This window comes from Grampus griseus, assembly GCF_964374135.1.
Source record: "Grampus griseus genome assembly, chromosome: 1".
NCBI lineage: Eukaryota > Metazoa > Chordata > Mammalia > Artiodactyla > Delphinidae > Grampus > Grampus griseus.
This window is the reverse complement of record NC_139017.1, coordinates 167,762,879-167,788,726: the sequence shown is the minus strand read 5'-3', so window position 1 is coordinate 167,788,726 and position 25,848 is coordinate 167,762,879.

The window sequence follows — 25,848 nt, the reverse complement described above, 5'->3', positions numbered from 1 at the left end:
TCTCTAAAACTGTCATGAGGAGTGAAGAGGTCACTTTCTGCAATGCTTAGGCTCCACTTACTCCAGAATCTGCAGTCTCTCCCTGCTTAAGCCCGAATTAGTTTCCAACATGCACTTGGGCTGTTCATACAAACTAACTTCTCCTCCTTGACAGCTGTCACCAAAAACATAGCTTTCAGTCTAAAGTCCTAAGCTGGCATTTAAGGACCCTGAGCAGTCTGGCCCCAACCCTGGATAGATGGATGCATGGCTGCATGGATACACGAAGAGATACATGAATGGATAGGTAGATGGATGGATGGGTGGGTGGGTGGATGGATGGATGGATGGATGAATAAAATGTTAACCCTCTCCCCACTTCTCCCTTCTCATGGGCCCACTCCTCTGGGCATGAAAACCTGCAACATCTGGCCCCAGACCTGGATAAGTAGGTGAATGGATGGGTCAGTGGCTGCATGAATTGTTGACTCCCTGATCTCCTCTTCCCTCTCGGTTGGCCTACCCCCCAAGTGTGAAAACCTATGCACCACTGCCTCAAGAGTTTCCCATAGGCCACTTACCCAGAGCCTCAGGAGAGTAAGTCTCCAACTTTTCTCCATCAACAGGGAGTCTCCAGTCAGCAACAACATCACACCTAGTGAAATATGTGAGGCAATACAAATAAACACTCATTCACTCACTCAGTCTCTCATTCATTCATTCATTCTGTCAACAAATATTTATTGAGCATTTATTATGTGCCAGGTGCTCTGTGAGACACAGAGTGATAAACCAACCACTTATTGGCTTCAGGAACCTGACCAAGGTCAGTAGAAGAAACAAAAGACCTGCATTCCGCCACATTCTCACTCACATGTTTGGATTTACACATTGGTACAAAATGCCCAATCCCCCGCCCCTCTCTCCTATTCCACTTAGACTTCCACCAACCCAGCTCCAGTGAGGGTACATTCCTCACACTTGTCTGTACTCCCCCTAAGTGGTACTGTATGGCTGTCCTCTTCTAGATCTAAATCAGCTTGTCCACGCACTACCTCCTATTACTACATTGTTATCACATGTGCAGCAGTGGATGTGCTGGGCTGCTTTGCTCTCCTGGTGATAACCCTGAAGCCAAGGGTGTGCCAACCATAGTATGCTTCTGTGATTAAACCCTGCAAACCATCAGATATTTACTTTCTGTTTCATCCTACAGATGCCAAATTATATTTAACTGGCTTATCCCTTTTTAGTTTCTAACCAAGGCTTGTTTCTCTTTCTAACCAAGTAGATAAAATAGATCTACTTATTTTTTTAAAAACCTACAGAGAACCAAGTCGACTTCTGGTTCTGAACCGAGATGAAGTAGATGCGCTTCTCCCTATTCCTCCTGCTAAGTACAGCTAACAGCCTTGGACGTTATGTCTAAAACAAGCATATGTAGACCCTGAAAGGTGGAGAGAAGGCAGACTGGCTAGGGACCTAAGGGATAACACAATGGTGAGCTCCCTGAGTTTTCTTTTTGTCTTGTATATCTCAGACTGAGTGCTGGAGAAGCCAGCAACCTAGAAATGCTATTGGGAGCAGATTAAACAACAACAAGAAAGCTTTTGCTCCCTAGCTAAAGGACCAGAAAAGAGCAAGAAACTAGTCCACAGTAAACATCTAAACAATAACCACCCAACTCCGGCCAAACACTACAGGAAAAAATATGGCCCCTTTCCCTACCCCATCAGTAAAGGCCAAGTGGGGAGCCTATAGTTCCACCCTAGCCAGGCACCTAAGAAGGCACCCCCTACCCTATCCTCTCCCCTGCCAGAATGGTATCAGGGAAGATGCAACGGAGAGCGAGGACTTCCATTTCTGTCAGGTGATAACACACTCTCCTCCACCCCATGTTGGTGGCAGTAGAGGCCACGTGGGGATCCTGGACTTTCACTCCTACCCAGTGGTAATGAGGCAACCCTACCCTCCCTCCTACAATGACAATAGAGGAGACTGAGCAGAAGTCAAAACTTTCACTGCTATCCAGCAGTCATGAAGCCTTCTCCAGTTCCAGTGTCAGTGAACGCTATGTGAGGAGCAATAACAAGGCACCCCTCCCCCTCCCAGACAAGCTGGTATCAGTGGAGCCCTGGTGGGGAACCTGAAATCCCACCTCTGCCCAACAGTAACAAGCCACCCCTCTCCCCTGGGGTGCTGAAACTGAGGAGGGGACCTGGACATTCACTCACCTGGCAGTAATGAAGTGACACCCTCCTTCCCTCACTGGCACAGTGTCAGAAGATTTAACTAAGATCCCTTATCTCATAACACAATACCCCAAATGTCTATATAAGTGAAAATCATTCATCATACCAAGAACCAGGCAAATGTCAACCTGAATGAGAAGAGACAATCAGCAGATGCCAACACTGAGAAGTCACAGCTGTTGGAATTATCTGACAAATTTTAAAAGTCAGCATAAAAACCCTTCAACAAGCAACTGCAAACCAACTAGAAACAAAAAATAAAGTCTCGGGCTTCCCTGGTGGCGCAGTGGTTGAGAGTCCGCCTGCCGATGCAGGGGACGCGGGCTCGTGCCCCGGTCCGGGAAGATCCCACGTGCCGCGGAGCGGCTGGGCCCGTGAGCCATGGCCGCTGAGCCTGCGCGTCCGGAGCCTGTGCTCCGCAACGGGAGAGGCCACAGCATATAAACCTAGAGGTTTAAGAAGTTGAATGAATCTCCAAGAGGATAAACCTAAAGAAATCTACACTCAGGCACATCACAACAAACTTCAGAAAACTGAAGACAATTTAAAAAATTAAAACTAGTGAGAGAGAAAAGACACCTTACTTGTGGGGAAAACAGTTCAGATGACAATGGTTTATTAGAAACCATGGTACCTGGAAGAAACTGGCATGACACTTTTTAAGTACTGAAGGAAAAGAACTGTCAACCCCTAAATCTATACCTGGTGAAATTATCCTTCAGTACAAAGAAAACTCAAGACATTCTCAGGTGAAGGAAAAATAATAAAATTTGTCAGCAGCAGACCAACCCTAAAAGAATGGCTAAAGGAAGTTCTTGAAACAGTAAGGAAGTAAAGGAATCTTGGAACATCAGGAAGGAAGGAAGAGCAAAAATATGGAGATATATATATAATATTATATATGTACTTTTCTGTTTCTCTTTTATATATTGATATATATAAACTCTTTCCTTCTCTTGAGTTTTCTAAATTATATTTGGTAATTGAATCAAAGAATATAACTGTAAGGCCAGCAGGTCCGGGGAAGGGCCCAGGGAGCCAGACAGAACCCCCGCCAAAGTGGCTGATGCAACCGACACGTGACATTGCCCCACCACTGGCCCTGGTCTTCCCGCTCCCCGAGGGGCGGAACCAACGGCTCTGAGGTTGATGCAACCGACAACTGACATTGCCACAACACCCGAGAGATTACCAAACAAAGGCTGCTTCACACAGCAAGCACCTCCCCTGCGTCCACCTCTATAAATTTTGTTCGCACCCACACCTGGGCACAACTTCTTTGGCCCTTTTCTCTCGTACCAGTGAACCTCGCCCAGGAGCGTTCCCCAATAAAGCTTGTTTAAGCTCTCCTCCATTTTTGGTGCCATTCCTTACAATAACATTGTCTGATGTGGTTCTAAATACATGTAGAGAAAATATTTAAGACAATCATATTTAAAACAAGGAGGGAAAGGAACATTAAAGGAGGTAAGGTTTTTACTCAAATTAGTAAAATGTCAGTACGAGTAGACTGTGATAAGTTATGTATGCATAAAGTAATATCTAGAAGAACAACTAAAAATCTATCTATATAAAGAGATATATTCAAATATCAATACATTATAGGTCAATCAAAATAGAAATCCTAAAAAATGTTCAAGTAGTTAAAAGGAAGAAAAAGAAAACAAATGAAAAACAGAGGAAACAGAAGCAAAAAATAAAATGGCAGACATAAACTCTAACATATCAATTATATTACATGTAAATGGTCTAAATACATCAATTAAAAGACAGAAATTATCATAGTAGATTTTTTTTAAAAGCAAATATCATCCAACTATATACTATCTACAAGAAATTCACTTCAAATATAATGATATAGATAGGTTGAAAGAAAAGAATGGAAAAGAATATACCATGCAAACAATGACTAAAAAAACTTAAAAGCAGGAGTTGCTACATTAATATCAGATAAAGTAGCATACTAGCTTTATTTGTAATAGCCCAAAACTGGAAACAACTCAAATGTCTTTCAATAGGTGAAAGACAAACTGATACATCCATACAATGGAATATAACTCAGCAGTTTCAAAAACAAAAACAAAAAAAAAGACCAACTACTGATATATGCAAGAACTTGGATGGACTTCAAGGCCATTATGCTGAGTGGGAAAAAAAGCCAATCTCAACAGGTAACATACTATATGATTTCACTTATACAATATTCTCATAATGTTGATATGGTGGTGGTTTGTCGATGATGATGGTGGTGGTGGTGGTGATGATAATGATGATGAGGATGACAATGATGTTGGGATGAAGGCGATATGATGATGATGGTTATGATGATGGGGATGATAATATTGATGGAGATGATGATGATGATGGAGATGTTGGTGATGATGATGGGGATGACAGTAGGAGAAGAGAAAAAAACCTGTACTGAGCACCTACCCTATGGCAGGTTAAGCTCTGTTCTAGCCATTTTCCAGGCATTATTGATCTGAATCCTCATATCAACCATATTGTTAGCGGGGTTCACAGATAAGGAACCAGAGACTCAAAGAGGTTAAGTGACTTACCCAAAGTCACCTGGCTCAATTCCACATCTGTCCAACTGTGGACCATTAGCTCTCAACCTGAACCATACTTGGTGAGTGGGATACAGATGGAGCTGTGCCAGAACCCAAGACTTGGCTTCTACCCAGAAAGAACTTTTTCTGGTCTACCACCCTCTGCAGCTTCCTGATCCACGCCCTTGATTCATTCACTCAGCAGCAAGTGTTCACTGTGCCCAGCCTTGGGGCTAGGACACTGGAGTGGCTCACAGAGTCCCTTTCCTCCAGAGACCCTCAGGTGCTGTCAGGTGAGTTGGGGAGAGTGTCACATAAACAGTCTACTCCAAAACTTGGTGATGAGAACAACCCTCAAGGCGACAGGAGCACCAATAGAGAGTGACATTCCACCAGGGACAGGCACAGAAATCTTCACAGAACAAGTGACTTTGGGCTGGTTTTGAGGGATGAATAGGAGTTTGAGGATAAGGTAAAAATGGCAGAGGGAACTGCCAGAGCAAAGGCATGAGGGAGGAGAAGAAAATCTGTCCAGGGAATGATGTGGCCAAAGTAGAGGGTCCCTGGAGTGGTGGGAAGGGGCTGGATTATAAAAAGGCCCTGAATGCCAACCTAGGCTCTTTAGACTTTCCCCAGAGGGAGTGGAGAGCCATGGAAGGGTTTCAAGCTGGGGAGTGAGACCATCAGGTTGGTGTTTTCAGAAGGCCAGCACTTGTGGCAGTGGCATGGAGATTGGATTAGGCAGGGTGGGCAAGAAAGAATCTGGAGAGAGGCCTGGAATGGGTCTGGGCCTCCTTTCCCTGGTAGGTGGCAAGGGAAGAGTACTGAAACACCTAGCTTGTATATATCTCCAGCCATCCTTTCCAAATCCCTTTCTCTTACTACTTGTCTTTCATCTGAGAAACTGACACCCTAGGTGGAGGCATTGGATGCAGGTTAAGTGCCTAGATTCTAAAGACAAACCCAGGTTCTGCCACTTAGCAGATGAGTGACGCTGGACATGCAGCTTAACCTCTCTGAGCCTCAGTTTCCTCGTCGGAAAAATGGATCATCGTAAAGTTGAATAAAATAACATATGAAAGTGTTTAGTCCTGTGCCTGGCATAAAATCAGTACTTGGTAAACGCTGGTAATTGTCCCCATTTGATAAATAAAGAAACTGAAGCCCAGAAAGGTGCTGTGACAAAGTTATGGAGCTGGGGAGCGTCCAAGCCGGGGACGCGGACTGGGTCTTCCCACTGTCTCTGTGCTTTACATTCATCGTGTTTCTCCTGCAAATGGCCCCCACAGTGCCCTCAGTTTCCTACTCTGTACTATGGTATGAGGGACCCTCCTCGTGCTAGGGGTCAGAGACAAGGAAATTGGCCAATGCCCTAAGTATCAGAAGGGAGAGAGCAAGAGCAGCCCCGGTGGGCCCCGTGGGTATAGCTACCTCTCCTTTACAGCCCAGTCACATCTTTCACTGTCATCTGGCCTTGATCCTGAAACCCTGCCCTGGCTCCTTCAATATGGCAACATTCAGTGGACACAGGAGGGGACTCCTCTGCCCTCGCCTTCCTCCAGGGCAGACAAAACTCCCCTACCCAGGAGCAGGACTTCCCTGGGAGCCAAGATGAAAACTTGGTCTAAAATTGCTCTTGCTTGGGAATCAAGAGCTCTGGGTTCGAGTTCTGACTGTGCCTCTAAGTCAGTGTGACGTGCATTTTCCTTCTAGGGACCTCAGCATCCCCATCTCAGAGTGAGTGGGTCAGACTCTAAGCATTCTGAGTGGCCTCCCACCTACGTCCTCTGACTCCTTCTGGCTGCGTTCCGCCCTCCTCCCTCTTCTGCTCTCCCTGCTTTCCTCCTTCCAAGCCTCCAACCTGCCCACTGCTCCCATGGTCTTTGCTCAGCCTGCCTGGGGCTCCCAGAGTCCAAGGGACACAGACCCCAGCCAGTGTTGATCATCTCCCTGGCTGGTAAGAGCCCCACTTATTGGCAGGGTGCCTCCCAAAGCCAAGGAGGCCACCCCGCCCTCCCACTCAGGGTCAGCGGTGCCCAAAGAAAACCCCTGAGCTAACTTCAGAGGTTGGCCAGAGCCGGGGTTTAAAAATACAAGCGCCCATGAACCCTCAGTGCCGACTGCCCACACAGCCTGCAGGCTGTGCTGCCCACCACACAGATGCCACTGTGGCCACCGTGGGTGGCACGAAGGGAACGACAGGGGGTGGGGAGTCCAGAAAGGCCTGGGGGTGGCTGGTGACGGGGACGGACATTCCTCAGAGCCCAGACTGCAGAACGAGGCTGTTTACACCATCTGGCCATAGCTAGTTCTCTGGACTCCGGAGAGAAGCAGGCCAGTTCTGTACAGGCTCACAGTGTCGGGAGCTCTGGAGTTTGACAAGCCTGGAATCAAATCCTGGTTTGGCCACTGAATTAGCTGTGTGAGTTTGGGCAGGTCACTTGCCCTCTCTGAGCCTGAGCACCTATCTGTAAAATAGGGATAATAAAAGTACACCCTTCTTAGGGCTCTTTATCACAGGGCCTGACCAATCAGTGGTAGTTGGCGTCCTTGTCACTATTATTATTAGGCGGGGCTGCTCTCTGCTGGGGCTCAATGAGGGAGCAAGGGAGAGAGTTGGGGATGAGATGTCCTGGCATCACTCTGCTGCCCGCCTCCAGAACCTCAAAAGTCCAGGCACATCCGGCACCCACGAAGCTGAAAGTGGAACCCATATTCCTGCTAGGCAGTTAGGCAAAGCAGGGCCCAGAGAGAGAATGTACCCGGCACAAGCAAGCTGGCAACCGCAGGAGAAATCTGGGGCTCCCTCTCCAAGGTGAGAGAAACAGCAGCCCTAGCACTGGGAGGACCCCTAGAGATGACCCAAGTCACCTCTCCTTGGTTTTCCAGAAAAGAAAACGGAGGCCCAGAGCAGGGAAGGGATTTGTCCAATTCGTGAAAGAGCTGGGACAGAGGTGAGGATTCCTGACTCGCTGACCAGTGCCATCTCACTCCGTCCCACAGCCTCGCCCTCCCCTCTCCCACCCCACCCTGGCCGCAGTTCTCAGTCCCAGGATGGGCAGCCGAGCGGTGTGGGAGCAGGAACCGGCCCAGCTCGCCAAGTTTCTGCTGGGGGCTGCGAGCAGGGGCTGGGGGCACTGCTCCGTTCCCCCAGTCCCACCAGGGCCTGCTACATCCTTACATAACCCGCTTCCGATTACATAATCTGCTGCTTCTTCTTTCCAGAATGGGCGCTCTGGGAGCAGATTTGAGCGTGGGGAGAGACCATGAGCTGCGTCCATGTGAAAATAGGGTCATTACCAGCGCTCAGGCTCCAGTGTCAGCTAATGGCCTTCCCGCCTTGGCCTGGGGCCTGCCAGTATCCCCCGCAGGCCCCAGGGAAGAAAGGCCCAGTTAGGACTGGAGCTCCATGCCAGGGCAGAGTGCAGAGAGAGGTCACTGCCTGTAGGGGTGGGGCTGGATTCTGTTGCTCCGGCACCCAGGTGGGCACTAGCCCGCAGGCTCCGAAGTCCCAGGCAAGTTTAGCAGCCCTAAAGAATTCCCTGGAGGAAAACCTAGAGGCAGGCGCATTTAGGGGCTGTGGACTCTGGAATCTCAGGTCTGAGTCTGAGTTGGATTATCTTGATCTCTAGCCAAGTAACTACAGACACATCAGTCTACTTCTCTGCATCTTGGTTTCCTTATCTGTAGAACATGATGACTAAATGGACTGGCCTCATTGGTTACTGCTAATATTAAATAAAATCCTGACTCACAGGGGCCTAGTGCAATGTCTGGCACCAGATAAGCGCCCATTTGGCAGATGAAAAAACTGAGGCCCAGACAGGTGATGTGATTTTAGGGGTACGTATCTCGGAACAGGAAAGCTGCACGTCAGAGAGAGGACCCATCCTGTGCTAGGCACACGCTTTACATATATTGGCTGGTCTACTCCCCAAAACAACCTTATGGGGTAGGTACTATTATTCCTCCCATTTGACAGATAAAGAACCAGGCTAACAGGGGTAAGTGACATCCTCAAGGCACACATTTAGGAAGGGGAAGATCCAGGATCTGAACTCAGACATCTGGCTTCAGAGCACTGGAGCAAGGAGCAGTTAAGCTGGACAGAAGGCAGGAGGGACACCCCTACGCTTGTCACCATCCTCTAGAGACAACAGGCACCCTCCACTTTCCCTGTCTCCAGCCATTGCTGTGCTATGTGACCTTGGCGGAGTCAGTTGACCTCTTGGGCTCTCATCTCCACATCTGAAGCAGGAAGCCTGATCCCTGGGCTAACAGTTACCAGGGTTATTGTGAGGGCGCATTATGATAACGGGTTGTAAACTGCTTTTCAGCAGAGAAAGTACTGCACAGCTGCAATGACGGCTCCTCACTTCCCCAGCCTTCAACTCCCTCCGACTCAGCAGGAACAGCTAATGGACACACACCAGGGGCCTCTCAGCATCTCTGGCTATTCAAACAAACACCTCTCCCCTCTACCGTCCCTGGTCTGGGCTGCCCTTTGGAAAGCTTCCAGTCTTCTCTCTAGCTTCTCTCTAGAGCTAGAATGGATCAGGCTGGACATCTGAGTCGCCACCTTCTTGCCTTTCTTTAAAAAAGGGTTCATTTCAGCTGAGCCCCCAACTATGTGCTTCATGGGTGCCTTTACAATCTTCACAATGACCTCCAGGAAGCTGGGATTCATCTCCCCCATTTTACAGATGAGGACACTAAAGCTCAGAGAGGGAAAGTCATTTGCCTGGGGTGACACAGCTGTCAACCCGGTAGAGCCAGGATTCAAAATCTGTACTCCCTGGCTACAAAGTCCACACTCTTAACTGCCTCACTAACCCACTTCTCCGTGAAATGGGTCGTGTTATGCCCATTTTGCAGAGGAAGATGCTCAAGAGGGTTAAGGCACTTGCCCAAAAAGCCCAAAAGAAGAGCCGGGCTGCAAACTCAGGGCTGTCTGGTTCAGTAGCCTTGCTCCTTCCCTGCCGCTCTGCGTCGTGACCTGGATGCATAGGTGGGAGCGGTAACAGGCAGCCCTCAGGAGAAGCCAGGCTAGGTGGACACCATGAGGGTTGATGGGGAAGCAGTTTGTCCAAGCCACAGGACAAAGGAGCGCCAGAGTTAGCGTGGGCCAAGTCATGTCCCTCTCTGGACCTCAGTCTCCCCAAGTGTAAAAAAGCAGCAGAACCTGGTTTGCTCGGGGAGACCCCTTAAGGGCCCCACAACTGCAGGAGGCTGTGTCCTGAGCCGAAGCCCTGAGAATCCCCTGGGAGTGTAGTTAACCCCAAATGCTGAGCCGTACCCCAGGGAGTTGATAGGACAGGGAAGGGGCCTGGGAACCTGAATTCATTATATCCACCATGATCACCTCTCCCACCCCCACCCCAAGCTTCCATCATCAGCCAGGTCTGAGTATCCCAGTCTAGGACAGTTTTCCCAAGGCTGGGTGGGATCCAGTCCCCTGCATGCCCTCACAGAGGTCCCAACTAGGGTGGGCAGTGGTACTCAGGGAGCCCTGGGGGTCTGGGAGAGGTCAGGGCTGGCATCGAGGGGTCTCTACTTACTGTAAACCACAGCTCGGAACCAGGGCCTGGTAGAATTCTAGATGCTGGGTTGGGGCGAGACCTTGAGATGTCCCCACCCTCTTATTTGACTAATTCCTCATTTAGCAAACACCTATTACTAGCTACTACGTGTCAGGGACGTTTTTAGGTGTTGGGGGTACAGCAGTGAATAAAGCAATGTCGTTTCTCTTGGGATGCTTCCGTGCTGGTGGGGAAGGGAGTCACAGCAGACCGGCACAGCCCTCTGCAGCTCCCAACAGCCTTCCCCATCAATGTCCCCCTTAAATATGACCCTAAGCATGAGCTGGGAGCTTACCCCCATTTTACAGATGAGTCACTGAGGCTCGAAAGCCATTTCAACAGCCTGTCTCTCTACCCTAAGCAGGCAACACCACCATGCCTCCCAACCAACCCCGTGCGTGTCTGCCTCTGTGCAGAACTTTCCCTGTTGCCACGGCAACCCCCCTGGGGAGGGCTGCCCTACTTTGCATCCCTGGCATAGAGCAGGCGGCCTCACCCCACCCCCTTAGACAGAAAGATGGGGTTTATCCCACTCACAGAGAGAACTTGTCCCACTGGGGGAAGAACTGGCTTTCTCATTCAGACGTGTAATCAACGTGGAGCAGAACCAACAATGCCCCAGGGACCAAGCCAGGAGACATACGTCGTGGTCCTGCCCTTAGAGAGCACAACACCTGGGCGGGGAAGGCTGACAACTGACCATGCACTAGTACAGTAAGGGGTAGAACAATGGTGATGATGAGAGTAGCTAAGTGCTAGGTGCAGTTCTAAGCCCTTTCCACATATTAACTCATGTAATCTTCCCATTAACTCTTGGGGTAGATGTCAATGCTACCTCACTTTACAGATGAGGCAAATGAAGCTCAGAGAGGTTAAGAAACTTGCCTAGGGTCACACAGCTGAGAAGCAGCAAAGCCAGAAGTAGGACCGAGGGAGATCCCAAGCCACACTTGGGAAGGAAGGGGCCCCTAACTTGATCAGACTGGTCCAGGGTGGGTTGCTGGGGAAAGCATCTGTCCTCAAAAGTGATCTCAACGGGAGAACGTGAGGATGGGGATGGGAACAAGGTGGAGCAGGGGCTCTAAGAGCTGCCTGACTGCTGGGAAAGACCCAGTACTGGGGGGAGTGGCCTGGTTCTCCGATTCCTGCCTCATGGGGCTCAGCTGGGCCTTGGGACATGTGAATTGAGGAAAGAAAATGCAATGGAAGGTGGAAGTTTTAGAGAGGCTGGTTCAGGAGCCTCGGGGCACTGGCCCCCTGAGAAAGCTGAAATGCTCCCAGAGGCTCCCAAGGGGGCAGCTTCACACCACACGCTCACCTTCACACCCTGCACTTATTGGCCTATGCGAGAAGGAAAGGCCCAGGTTAGGGACCGGCTTAATCCTTGCAGCGCCTGCAAAAGCAGACTTTAACCACCAAGTCTGTGGAGTGGTTATGAGTGTGGATTGTGGAGTTGACTGCCTGGGTTCAAACCCCAGCCCTCCTATGTCCTAGCTGTGGGAACCCAGGCAAGTTATATAACCTTCCTGAGCCTCAGTTTCTACATCCAGGAAAATGGGGATAATAATACAGTCTTACGTATATATGTCATAGTGTCATCGCAAGGGCTCAATTGTTAATACCGCCGAGTTAACAGTGCCTGGCACATAGGTGTGTGTAACCAGCAGCTGGCATGATTATCTTTGTGGCACATGGATGCACGCAGGTCTGTATTTTTACACATGCATGTGGGTGTACAAGCCTGTGCACATGGTGGATGCACACCCAAGACAGAGCGACCCTCTCTATGCCAGCACATGTGTAAATCTACCCACTCAAGTGGACACCCACTGTGAGTGGGAAAGGGATGCAACTAAGCACAAAGGCTCAGGACGTGTACAGGCATCATGTGCCCGCAGGGAGGCAAGCGCGCGTGCCAGGCCTGTGCACACCCGTCTCCATGTGAAAACATGCCTTCCTGTGCACACACCTGGGCCTGCATATGTGGCGGGCACATGTGGCCGACCCTTGGTACATAGACGTGTTTTGATTTATGTTAAGGTGAGGAAGGAACTGCTGATTTGTCTCCTGGAACCATGATGAAAGAAGACATCTCAGCTCTGGAAAGCACAGATCAATCAGTAGGGGGAGAAAAAAAAAAGGTGCTTAAGGTATAAACCTCCTCCCACAGGCCCCAGAGAGTGTTAAAGCCATACTTCAGGAAAGAAACACATGAGGAAGACTAAAGGCAGCAGCGCACAGAGTGGGAATCAAGAGGCGGCCAAGTGCTTTCCTGTTTTCCCAGACAGGAGGCGGTCCCTGAGGAAGCCACACCCCTTCGGAAATACTCAAAGGCCTGTCCAGGCTCTGCTCAACCTCAACCAATGGAGGAAATGACTCTTCTTGGGAGAAAAAAATATCCCACTCATCCCCACCATTGCCTTGGACCTCTCCTCGAGAGAAGAGATTAAGAAAAGGCTGCTCTCTATTTACAGTAGCCAGGACGTGGAAGCAACCTAAGTGTCCATAGACAGATGAATGGATAAAGAAGATATGACACACATATACAATGGAATATTCAGCCATAAAAAGAAATGAAATTGAGTTATTTGTAGTGAGGTGGAGGGAGTCCGTCATACAGAGTGAAGTAAGTAAGAAAGAGAAAAACAAATACCGTACGCTAACACATATATATGGATCTAAAAAAAGTGGTCCTGAAGAACCTAGGGGCAGGACAGGAATAAAGATGAAGACGTAGAGAATGGACTTGAGGACACGGGGAGTGGGAAGGGTAAGCTGGGACAAAGTGAGAGAGTGGTGGTGTATAAATGGACATATATACACTACCAAATGTAAAATAGATAGCTAGTGGGAAGCAGCTGCATAGCACAGGAGATCAGCTCGGTGCTTTGTGTCCACCTGGAGGGATGGGATAGGGAGGGTGGGAGGGAGATGCAAGAGGGAGGGGATATGGGGATATATGTATACATATAGCTGATTCACTTTGTTATAAAGCAGAAATTAACACACCATTGTAAAGCAATTATACTCCAGTAAAGATGTTTAAAAAAAAAGAAAAGAAAAGGCTGCTTAGCAAGACCCCTCTTGGGAGATTGTCCTCAAGCAAGGCCTCCCCCCTGGGGGATGGGGAATAGGGGAGGAAGAGGGTGTCTGTGCCCTAAACTGTCAGTAGTCATTCAAGACCACAAGCCCAAGTAGCACAGAGGAAAATAGATCCCAAATTGAGGAGGACTCCCTTCTGTTTATTCAGCACTTTAGAATTCTCAAAGGTATCATTTCAGGAATCCTCACCGCATACCTCTGCGGTTCAGAGAGGTTCTGCAGTTTGCTCAAGATCACACAGCATTTCATCTATAAAGTTATGTCTGATTCCACATCTCCTGACATTTTCTTTACATCACAGCACTGCCCAAATCTAATATACCAACAGCAACATTAGTAGTAAAATAGCATGGGACCAATCTCAAGGAGTGAACCGGGACAAAACCAAAAGGCAGGAAATAGGGGCTCCTTGTGCAGTTAATTGTCCGAGGGTCTTAGGAGAGAGGAGAGTGCAGATGGCCTGGGGTGGTGAGAAAATACTCTGTGGAGGATGGGGGGCTTTTGTGGCCTTAAATGGTAAGTAGGGTTTGGATAAACTGTGAGTATGGGGGCCCCAGGCAGGAAGGACATCACCAGCAAAAGGGCAGAGACTAGAAGGAGATCGGTGTGTTGGCAGTGGGGGCGGGGGCAGGGATGGGCACTCGCTGGTCTAAAGGAGGGAATTTTTTTTTAGCAGAAGGGAAGAATGAAGTGGGATGGACTGGATGGCCCCAATCCTAAACAGGGGACCCAGGCGAGACAACCATGAGCTTCCTGCCCTGTCCAGGCCCAAGGTGATACAAGACATTCAGCAGTTACTAATATCTTTCTGGATGAATGTATGTATGGAGGCATGGATGCATGGATAAATGGACGGGGGGGTGGACAGATGGATGCGTGGATGGACAGATGATGAATGGAGGATGGATGGACAAATGATGAACTAATAATATGAAGCGGGAGAGGTGAAGGTGACACCAAGGGCTCTGGGCTGGGAATTGGGAGCTTGAAATTCAGGTCCCTGTTCTGCCACTAATCAACCATCTGAGGGATGTCTCTGGGCCTCAGTTTCCCCATCCATAGAACCCAGATGATTCTCAAGAGTCCTCCACACATGACAGTCTATGACTCTGTAGACAGAAGCAGGCCTCAGGCAAGAAAGCCTACTCACGTAGCGCCGTCCCCAGTGGGCCATGCCTACTGTTTAAGGACGCAGCCACTGTGGGGGAGAGCCTAACCTGGGGGTCAGGAAACCTGGGTTTTGGCCTCTGGCGCTCATCGGCTGTCACTCGCCCTCCCTGGACCACAGTTTCAGCAGATGTAGTCCAGCATCTTAGGAGTCTAGGAGACTTGTCTCACACAACCTATAGAGTGAAAAGCCCAGCCCCACCCCTCTGTTAGCCCACTTAGGAGGTTAAAGCAACTTGGGAAAAGCGCTTATTTTCAGCTCCTGGAATTACCCTTCACTCTCCTGGCAGATGAATGGGGCAAAACAGAGACTGTTGTTGCATTTAAATGGAGCAAGGCTGGCGGAAGTTTATGAGATTTGAATACACTTTTTGGCTGCTTTTGAATATTCATTTGCCCAAGAGAGTGTCAGGCAGCCATATCCACGGGCCCAGAGGGAGGTTATTTGAGGTTGGGGAAAGGGAAGCACAAAGACAGGTTTGGCAGGAATCCCTGCTCATCAGGCTCTCAGGAGCTAACTGTGGTTTTCCACCAGCTAAAATGTCACAGGCTCAGAGTAAATTCTGGGAGTTGATACACCCCACGGTTACTGTTGCCATAGCAACTGCCTCCCTGTAACCATGTGTACAGGCAGATCACAGCAGAAAAGACAAGTCCAAGGAGATGAATGATGGGGAGCCAGCCCAGGACTCCAGCAGGCCCCCAGAGTTCAGAAATACATCCCAGAATTCCCTAGGCTTCTGAAACATTCCCGAGAATTCTGAAACAGAGCCCAGAGTTTTGGAACAAGCCTAGAATTCTGAAATCTATCCTCGAATTACAAAATATTTTCCCCAAGGTCCAGAACTCACTCTAGACATCCAGAGAATGCCCTCTATTTCTGGCAGTCTGGGCACACTATCCCAGAAGCACCCCCAAATTCTAAAACATGCCCCTAAATAAATTCTCCTCCCTTTTCTGTCTGAACTGCGAGGACTGTGGGGTGCTCAGGGCTCACGCTGGAAAAGAGGGTCAGGGGATGACCTGTAGGATTGAGAAGATGACCCTGTCCTTGTCACTTGGGAAATGCAGACCATCACAGACATGCCCGTGACACGCCAGCCCTCATAGCCAAAGGAGGCTCCCCCGGCCGGGCACTTCCAGTGCTTTTCATGGTGTGCCTTGTTCTCTGCAGTGGGGATGAGTCGAAACTGAGTCATCCCCACTCTCTGCTGAGGTCCCTGGGTGACCATTAGCACATTAATCCCGGGGCCTGCGGGGAGGGAACCAAACTGAAGTGCTGCCCCAAAGGCTCCTCTTGGCCCAGGCAGCCTGAGGTGTGGAGCAGCTGAGCTGTGAAGCCTTACTCTCTGGGCCTGGGATATGGGCTGTCCACAAGCCTGACCCTCCCCAACCATCCCCGCCAACACAGTCCTCCAGGACAATTCCTCCTGGAGCAGAGCCTCATCCCCATAAGCTGATGGGAAACTTCAGTTTATCTTAGCCTCTTCCTTCTTCCTTTCCCTCCATATGAGCCCACTGCCAGATCAGCTCCCTTCTTTTTTTTTTTTTTTCCCAAGATGTTGGGGGTAGGAGTCTATTAATTAATTAATTTATTTTTGCTGTGTTGCGTCTTCGTTTCTGTGCGAGGGCTTTCTCTAGCTGTGGCAAGTGGGGGCCACTCTTCATCGCGGTGCGCGGGCCTCTCACTATCGTTGCCTCTCTTGTTGTGGAGCACAGGCTCCAGACGTGCAGGCTCAGTAGTTGTGGCTCACGGGCCTAGTTGCTCCGTGGCATGTGGGATCCTCCCAGACCAGGGCTCGAACCCGTGTCCCCTGCATTAGCAGGCAGATTCCCAACCACTGCGCCACCAGGGAAGTCCCAGCTCCCTTCTTAGTTCCCTTTCTCTCCTGAATCCCATCCCTCTCTCCATCCCCGCTGCCATGGCCCAGGCCTCATCGTCTCTCAGCCTCCTCCCCAGTCTCCCTGCCTCCATTTCTGCCTTCTCCCTCTTATAGCCCACATGCAAGGCCCTGACGATTCCACTGTCCCACTCAAAGCTTCAGTGCGGACCGCCACACATCACGAATCAGGCACAAGCATCCCACCTTAGCACTCAAGACCCTCCGATAGCTGGCCGTGCCCAACATTTCCTGTTTAATCTCCCCTGGGTCCTGCCAACCTGGGTGGCTCACAGGTGTCTGAAGAAGGCCCACATCTCCCACCTCCTCTCTGCTCCATGACCTCTGCTTCTCTTCCTCCTCAAAGCCTCTTTCCATCAGCTCTAAAGCTCCAAACCAATTTAAGGGCCACCTTCTCGGAGACAACTGCAATCAGCTTTCACTTTGCCCTTCTCTGAAACCCCAGCGCTTCTTGGCTGTACCGTGGTTTTGGAGTTGGCTACGGATGGTCAGAGCTGCTAGGAGAGCCTTAGAGATACCCAAGTCCAAGTGGTTTTCAAACTGGGCTTTGTGACATCCCAATGGGGGGACAGGGAGGGACCTCAAAGACGGTGGGAGGTTGGAGGTCGTGAGGGGGTGGTCCAGCCAGTGGGGTACACAGCCCTCCACACCAGAGCAGCGTCACCTTCACTGTTTTAGATAATCGTTTATTCGTTCATCAGGGAAACATTGAGTACCTTCACTGTGTTTGCTGCTATGAATAGAGCAGTAAAAGAGACGAAGTTATCCTCGTGCAACTTGTAAGCTAGTGGGGAAAAGAGACCATAAACGTGTTAACAAATAAAGACACAAGGAAATATCAGGCAGTGATAAGTGCTGAGGACACAGTAAAATGGCGATTGGGTACAGAATGACTGCGGGGTGCAGGACATCATTAGACAAGCTGGTTAGAGAAGGCTCTGAGGGAGTAACATCCGAGCTAACTCCCAGCTGACAAGAGAAGCACCAGCTGCGCACAGAGCATTCTAGGGGAAGGTAGTCATGCAAAAGGGAAAGTCAGTGCAAAGGTCCTGAAGCAGGAACAAGCTTGCCATCTTTAAGAAAACAAACAAACAAACAAAAAACCACAAAGGGGAGGAGTAACCAAGGGCCAGAGCCTTCCAAGAGGAGACTTCCGTAGTGCATTCCACTTGGGGAAATTGGGTTTTGCTGCTTAAAAAATATAAAGCCCACTGACCTAGTCTAATCCTGCCGCTTCACAGAAGAACCAATGTTTCCAGGGATTGCCCAAGGTCAAACCATTAGCTGGTGGCAGAGCTGGGACCGGCACTCAGGTCTCGGGACCCTGCCCCAGGCATCACCTGTCCCCCGGTGAGCAGTGCAGCACCTCCAACCTCTGCTTCTCCCAGCGCCTTGGCCGATCCTGCTCTCTGCCCCCACGCCCCCCAGGCACAGGTGAGGAGCCTGAATGAGGTAATGTGTCCCAGGCCAGCCCAGCTCCAGGGAGCCAGCAGCCAGCCAAATACAGGCTTTATTGGATTTGTTAAATGTGCATCCTGTGGCCAAGGGCCTCCTGGCACCAGACAGCATCACGGAGGGGAAAAGAAAAGCAGACGTTGAAATTAAAAGGCATTTCATTTCCAGAGCCGAGGCTGACACCGCAGATCGGGAAAGCGTCTCTCCCTGCTTTCCTCCCCGCCCTCCTCCCACTTCCCCAGCCTCGGTCGGTGGTGCAGCCCCACTGGCTGGGGTCACAGCTCATACGGTGACGCAGGACCACCTGGGCCACCATCTTGAAGCACCTGGCCCAGGAACCAGGGATCCTGGGGAAGGAAGGACATAAGGGAGGTGGCTGGGAGGTCATTTAGTCCATCCCACTGTCTCAGGGCTTGATTGCCTCCTCCACGGGGGGGGGGGGGCAAACCCTTAACCCAGAGCAGGCGGCTCAGGTGAAGGTGAGACCATGGAAACCAAACAGACTGGGCCCCCCTCCCTGCCCTTCCCACACCCCCTCTGCAGCCCTGGGCAAGGCACTGGCCCCCTGTGTGCCTCTGTTTCCCCTGCTGTGAAAGAGAGGAAATGACCGTTATGAGGGTGAAATGAGATATTTTGGTATAAAGTTCTTGTGCTTAGTAGGCACCAAACAAATGAAATTTTTAAAGGCGCCTGGAGACCCAGTTCCCCATGTGACCTCCATGAAGCGAGAGGGGTGGAATCTCTCTGTTTTTCCACTCTCCACTCACACAGCCAGACTCTCTCCGGTTTCCCCAGAGCCTCTAGTCAGAGCAAACTATTTGTGTATAAATACATTAAACTGCATATTATTTTCACTGCTTCTCCTGAAGGGTATCACTTGATTTCTCTCAGTTCATTCCTTTCAGAGCAGTCAGGACACTAAGATATTTATATGTAAACAGGTGCTGTTCCCCCACCAAGACTGGGGTGTCAGGGGTAGGGGCAGGAAGGGTCTGTGGGAATTGACAATCATCATAAGAAAACAAGATAGTTTGTAGATTACTTTAGCTGAGACCTTGTCCCTGCCGGCTCTTTTGATGTTTTTTTTTTCCTACAAACATGTATTGAACACTTAGAGTGTGCAAAGCAAAGTATTAAATATATTTTGTTCATAAGAACAAACAGGACTTCCCTGGTGGCACAGTGGTTAAGAATCCACCTGCCAATGCAGGGGACACCGGTTCGAACCCTGGTCGGGGAAGATCCCACATGCCGTGGAGCAACTAAGCCCGTGCACCACAACTACTGAGCTCGTGCGCCACAACTACTGAAGCCCATGTGCCTAGAGCCCATGCTCTGCCACAAGAGAAGCCACTGCAATGAGAAGCCCGTGCACTGCAACGAAGAGTAACCCCCGCTCTCCACAACTAGAGAAAGTCCGCGCGCAGCAACAAAGACCCAATGCAGCCATAAATAAATAAATAAAATTTTTCAAAAAGAAAAAGAACAAGCAAAACAGACCCACCTCCTTTCCTCTTGGAGCTTACATGTCAGGGCTGAGGGACTGGATGGTTAAGTAGGTCCATAATCTGTCAAATGACCCGATTTGACGGATGATGATAAACGAATCAATGTCAGCCTGCAGCATGTCTCAGATGGTGTACCACGGATCTGTCTCTGGACATTTTCATCAAGGATATGGTGATAAAGAGATCCTGGATTCAAGCAAGCTCAGGGAATTCATGCACAGATATTTACAAAGCACCCACTCTGTGCCAGGTACTGTTCTAGGCACTAGAGACACAGCCATGAACAAGACAGACCAAAATCCCTTGTCCTCGTGGGATTTACATTCTAGTCAAGGGAGATGGATAATCAACCAATAGATAAGTAAAATAAAAAGAATGTCAGGTGCTGATAAGTGCTATGTAAAAATAAAGTGGAGGGTAGAGAGTGCTGAGAAGTAGGGTTTGAATTTTTAAAAAGTTGATCAGGGAAGGCCTCACTGAGAAGACATTTCAGCAAAGGCCTGAGGAGGGGAGGCAAATCAAGCAAACGACCTGGATGACACAGAGCATTCTGAACAACAGAGAAGCATGTGCAAAGGCCCTGGGGTGGGAGTGAGCTGGGCATGTTCATGGACCAGCAAGGAGGCCAGTGTGGCTGCATGGACCAAGGGGTGTAGGGTAGTAGATGAAGTCAAAGGGAAAACAGGAAGAGGCCATTGCAGGAATCCAGGTAGCCAATGAGAGTGCTTAGACCAGGGAAGACACATTGAATGGTGGTTAAGACATAGGCTCTTGAACCTGGTTGCTGGGATCAAGACTTATCAGCTACAGAATCTTGCCATTCATCCCTGAAGAGGACGGTTCCCAGCACGGGAAGGGTTTAAATGGAGTCTGGAGAATCCTCTGCCTTGGAGCCCAGATTCTACCTTTTCATCTGGAGTCTGCAAATGACCCTGGGTGGCTCTAGTCCCCACCAGAACATCTGAATCTCTGGTAGATCTCCAGGCCTGACCCCAGCCCCCAGATGGGTTGGCCCCAGCTCACCTTCTTTCTTCCTGTCCCTGATGAACAGCTGCAGCTGGCAGAGGCCAGCTGTTCAAACCCATCCATCCATCACCACATGTCAACACTGTCAGTCATTCAACAAACTCTTGCTCAGTATGACAGAGGGAGGGAGTCTGACACAGTTCATAAGACAGCCCTCAGAGGAGTCAGATCCCAGCTGTGCCACCTCCAGCTATGTGACCATAGCTGTGCCTCTTAACCTCTCTGAACCACATTTCCTCATCCTCAAATGGGGAATAAATTAGTACCTACTTCAGGATTGGTGTAAGTGCTCATTAAAAGATAACTAAATGTAAATCAAACCATCATGCTGCATGCCTTAAATTTATACAGTGATGTATGTCAATTATTTCTCAATAAAACTGAGAAAAAGGGAGATTGGTTCAAGATGGCGGAGTAGAAGGACGTGCACTCACTCCCTCTCGCGAGAGCACTGGAATCACAGCTAACTGCTGAACAGTCATCAACGGGAAGACACTGGAACTCACCAAAAAATATACCCCACATCCAAAGACAAAGGAGAAGCCTCAATGAGATGGTAGGAGGGGCGCAATCACAATAAAATCAAATCCCATAACCACTGGGTGGGTGACTCACAAACTGGAGAACAATTATACCACACAAGTCCACTCACCGAAGTGAAGGTTCTGAGCCCCATGTCAGGCTCCCCAACCTGGGGGTCCGGCAACGGGCAGAGGAATTCCCAGAGAATCAGACTTTGAAGGTTAGCAGGATTTGATTGCAGGACTTCAACAGGACTGGGCGAAACAGAGACTCCACCTTTGAAGGGCACACACAAAGTAGTGTGCACATCAGGACCCAGGGGGAAGGAGCAGTGACCCCATAGGAAACTGAACCAGACCTACCTGTTAGTGTTAGAGGGTCTCCTGCAGAGGCGGGGAATGGCTGTGGCTCACTGCGGGGACAAGGACACTGGCAGCAGAAGTTCTGGGAAGTACTCCTTGGCATGAGCTCTCCCAGAGTCTGCCATTAGCTCCACCAAAGAGCCTGTAGCCTCCAGTGCTGGGTTGCCTCAGGCCAAACAACCAACAGGGAAGGAACTCAGCCCCACCCATCAGCAGACAAATGGATTAAAGTTTTACTGAGCGCTGCCCACCAGAGCAACACCCAGCTCTACCTACCACCAGTCCCTCCCATCAGGAAGCTTGCACAAGCCTCTTAGATAGCCTCATCCACCAGAGGGCAGACAGCAGAAGCAAGAACTACAATCCTGCAGCCTGTGGAATGAAAACCACATTCACTGAAAGATAGACAAAATGAAAAGGCAGAGGACTTTGTGCCAGATGAAGGAACAAGATAAAAGCCCAGAAAAACAACTCAATGGAGTGGAGATAGGCAACCTTCCACAAAAAGAATTCAGAATAATGATAGTGAAGATGATCCAGGACCTCAGAAAAAGAATAGAGGCAAAGATTGAGAAGATGCAAAAAATGTTTAACAAAAACCTAGAAGAATTAAAGAACAAACAAACTGAGATGAACAATACAATAACTGAAATGAAAAATACACTAGAAGGAATCAATAGAATAACTGAGGCAGAAGAACAGATAAGTGACCTAGAAGACAGATGGTAGAATTCACTGCCACAGAACAGAATAAAGAAAAAAGAATGAAAAGAAATGAAGACAGCTTAAGAGACCTCTGGGACAACATTAAATGCAACAACATTCACATTATACGGGTCCCAGAAGGAGAAGAGAGAGAGAAAGGACACGAGAAAATATTTGAAGAGATTATAGTTGAAAACTTCCCTAACATAGGAAAGGAAATAGCCACCCAAGTCCAGGAAGAGCAGAGAGTCCCAGGCAGGATAAACCCCAGGAGAAACACACTGAGACACATAGTAATCAAACTGACAAAAATTAAAGACAAAGAAAAATTATGAAAAGCCACAAGGGAAACATGACAAATAACATAAAAGTGAACTCCCATAAGGTTAACAGCTGATTTCTCAGCAGAAACTCTACAAGCCAGAAGAGAGTGACACAATATATTTAAAGTGATGAAAGGGAAGAACCTACAACCAAGATTACTCTACCCAGCAAGGAACTCATTCAGATTCAACGAAGTAATCAAAAGCTTTACAGACAAGCAAAAGCTAAGAGAATTCAGCACCACCAAACCAGCTCTACAACAAATGCTAAAGGAACTTCTCTAAGTTGGAAACACAAGAGAAGAAAAAAACCTACAAAAACAATTAAGAAAATGGTAATAGGAACATATATATCCATCATTACCTTAAATGTGAATGGATTAAATGCTCCAACCAAAAGACACAGGCTCACGGACTGGATACAAAAACAAGACCTATATATATGCTGTCTACGAGAGACCCACTTCAGACCTAGGGACACATACAGACTGAAAGTGAGGGGATGAAAAAAGATATTCCATGCAAATGGAAATCAAAAGAAAGCTGGAGTAGCAATACTCATATCAGATAAAATAGACTTTAAAATAAAGAATGTTACAAGAGACAAGGAAGGACACTACATAATGATCAAGGGATCAATCCAAGAAGAAGATATAACAATTATAAATATATATGCACCCAACATAGGAGCACCTCAATACATAAGGCAAATGCTAACAGCTATAAAAGAGGAAATAGTAACACAGTAACAGTGGGAGATTTTAACACCTCACTTACACAAATGGACAGATCATCCAAACAGAAAATTAATAAGGAAACACAAGCTTTAAATGACGCAATAGACCAGAGAGATTTCATTGATATTTATAGGACATTCCATCTGAAAGCAGATTACACTTTCTCCTCAAGTGCACACAGAATATTCTCCAGGATAGATCACATCTTTTTTTTTTAATGCATTTATTTATTTATTTATTTATTAGTTATCCATTCTATACATATTAGTGTATACATGTCAATCCCAATCTCCCAATTCATCACACCGCCCCCCACCACCACTTTCCCCCCTTGGTGTCCATACGTTTGTTCTCTACATCTGTGTCTCAATTTCTGCCCTGCAAACCGGTTCACTTGTACCATTTTTCTAGGTTCCACATATATGCGTTAATATTCGATATTTGTTTTTCTCTTTCTAACTTACTTCACTCTGTGTGACAGTCAGGATAGGTCACATCTTGGGTCACAAATCAAGCCTCAGTAAATTTAAGAAAATTGAAATATATCAAGCGTCTTTTCTGACTACAACACTATGAGATTAGAAATAAATTTCAGGGAAAAAACCATAAAAAAACACAAACACATGGAGGCTAAACAATATGTTACTAAATAACCAAGAGATCACTGAAGAAATCAAAAAGGAAATCAACAAATACCTAGAGGGTTTCCCTGGTGGTGCAGCGGTAAAGAATCCGCCTTCCAATGCAGGGGACACAGGTTCAAGCACTGGTCCGGGAAGATCCCACATGCTGCAGAGTAACTAAGCTTGTGCGCCACAACTACTGAGCCACAACTACAAGCAACTCTATGCCAATAAAATGGACAAATTCTTAGAAAGGTATAACCTTCCCAGACTGAACCAGGAAGAAATAAGAAATATGAACAGACCAGTCACAATTAATGAAATTGAAACCGTGATTTAAAATCTCCCAACAAACAAAAATCCCACATGCCATGGAGCAACTAAGCCCGTGCACAACAACTACTGAGGCTGTGTGCCACAACTACTGAAGCCTGTGCACCTAGAGCCTGCAACGAGAAGCCACCACAATGAGAAGTCTGCGCGCCACAACGAAGAGTAGCCCCTGCTCACCACAACTAGAGAAAGCCCGCATGCAGCAACAAACACCCAATGCAGCCAAAAATAATAAATAAAATTTTAAAAAGACACTGATGAAAGAACTCAAAGATGACACAAACAGATGGAGAGATATACCATGTTTTTGGATTGGAAGAATCAATATTGTGAAAATGACTATACTACCCAAAGCAATCTACAGATTCAATGCAATCCCTATCAAATTACCAATGGCACTTTTTACAGAACTAGAACAAAAGGCTTAAAATTTGAATTGAAGCACAAAAGACCCCAAATAACCAAAGCAATCTTGAGGGAAAAAAACAAGCTGGAGGAATCAGTCTCCTGACTTCAGACTATTCTACAAAGCTACAGTAATCAAGACAATATGGTACTGGCACAAAAACAGAAATATAGATCGATGGAACAGGATAGAAAGCCCAGAGATAAACCCACATGCCTATGGTCAACTAATCTATGACAAAGGAGGCAAGGATATACAATGGAGAAAAGACAGACTGTTCAATAAGTGGTGCTGGGAAAACTGGACAGCTACATGTAAAAGAATGAAATTAGGACACTACCTAACACTATACACAAAAATAAACTCAAAATGGATTATAGACCTAAATGTAAGATCAGACACTATAAAACTCTTAGAGGAAAACATAGGAAGAACACTCTTTGACATAAATCACAGCAATATCTTTTTTGACCCACCTCCTAAAGTAATGGAAATAAAAACAAAAATGAACAAATGGGACCTAATGAAACTTAAAAGCTTTTGCACAGCAAAGGAAACTATAAACAAGATGAAAAGACAACCCTCAGAATGGGAGAAAATAGTTGCAAATGAATCAACGGACAAAGGATTAATCTCTAAAATATATAAACAGCTCATGCAGCTCAATATTAAAAAAACAAAAAACCCAGTCAAAAAATAGACAGAAGACCTAAATAGACATTTCTCCAAAGAAGACGTACAGATGGCCAAGAAGCACATGAAAAGATGCTCAACATCACTAATTATTAGAGAAATGCAAATCAAAACTACAATGGGGTACCACCTCACACCAGTGAGAGTGGCCATCATCAGAAAATCTACAAACAACAAATGCTGGAAAGGGTGTGGAGAAAAGGGAACCCTCTTGCACTGGTGGTGGGAATGTAAATTGATACAGTCACTATGGAGAACAATATGGAGGTTCCTTAAAAAACTCAAAATAGAATTACCATATGACGCAGCAATCCCACTACTGGACACATACCCAGAGAAAACCATAATTCAAAAAGACACATGCACCCCAGTGTTCATTGCAGCATTATTTACAATAGCCAGGTCATGAAAGCAACCTAAATGCCCATCGACAGACAAATGGATAAAGAAGATGTGGTACATATATATGGTGGAATCTTACTCAGCCATAAAAAGGAACGAAATTGGGTCATTTGTAGAGACGTGGATGGACCTAGAGACTGTCATACAGAGTGAAGTAAGTCAGAAGAGAAAACAAAATATCGTATATTAATGCATATATGTGGAATCTAGAAAAGTGGTAC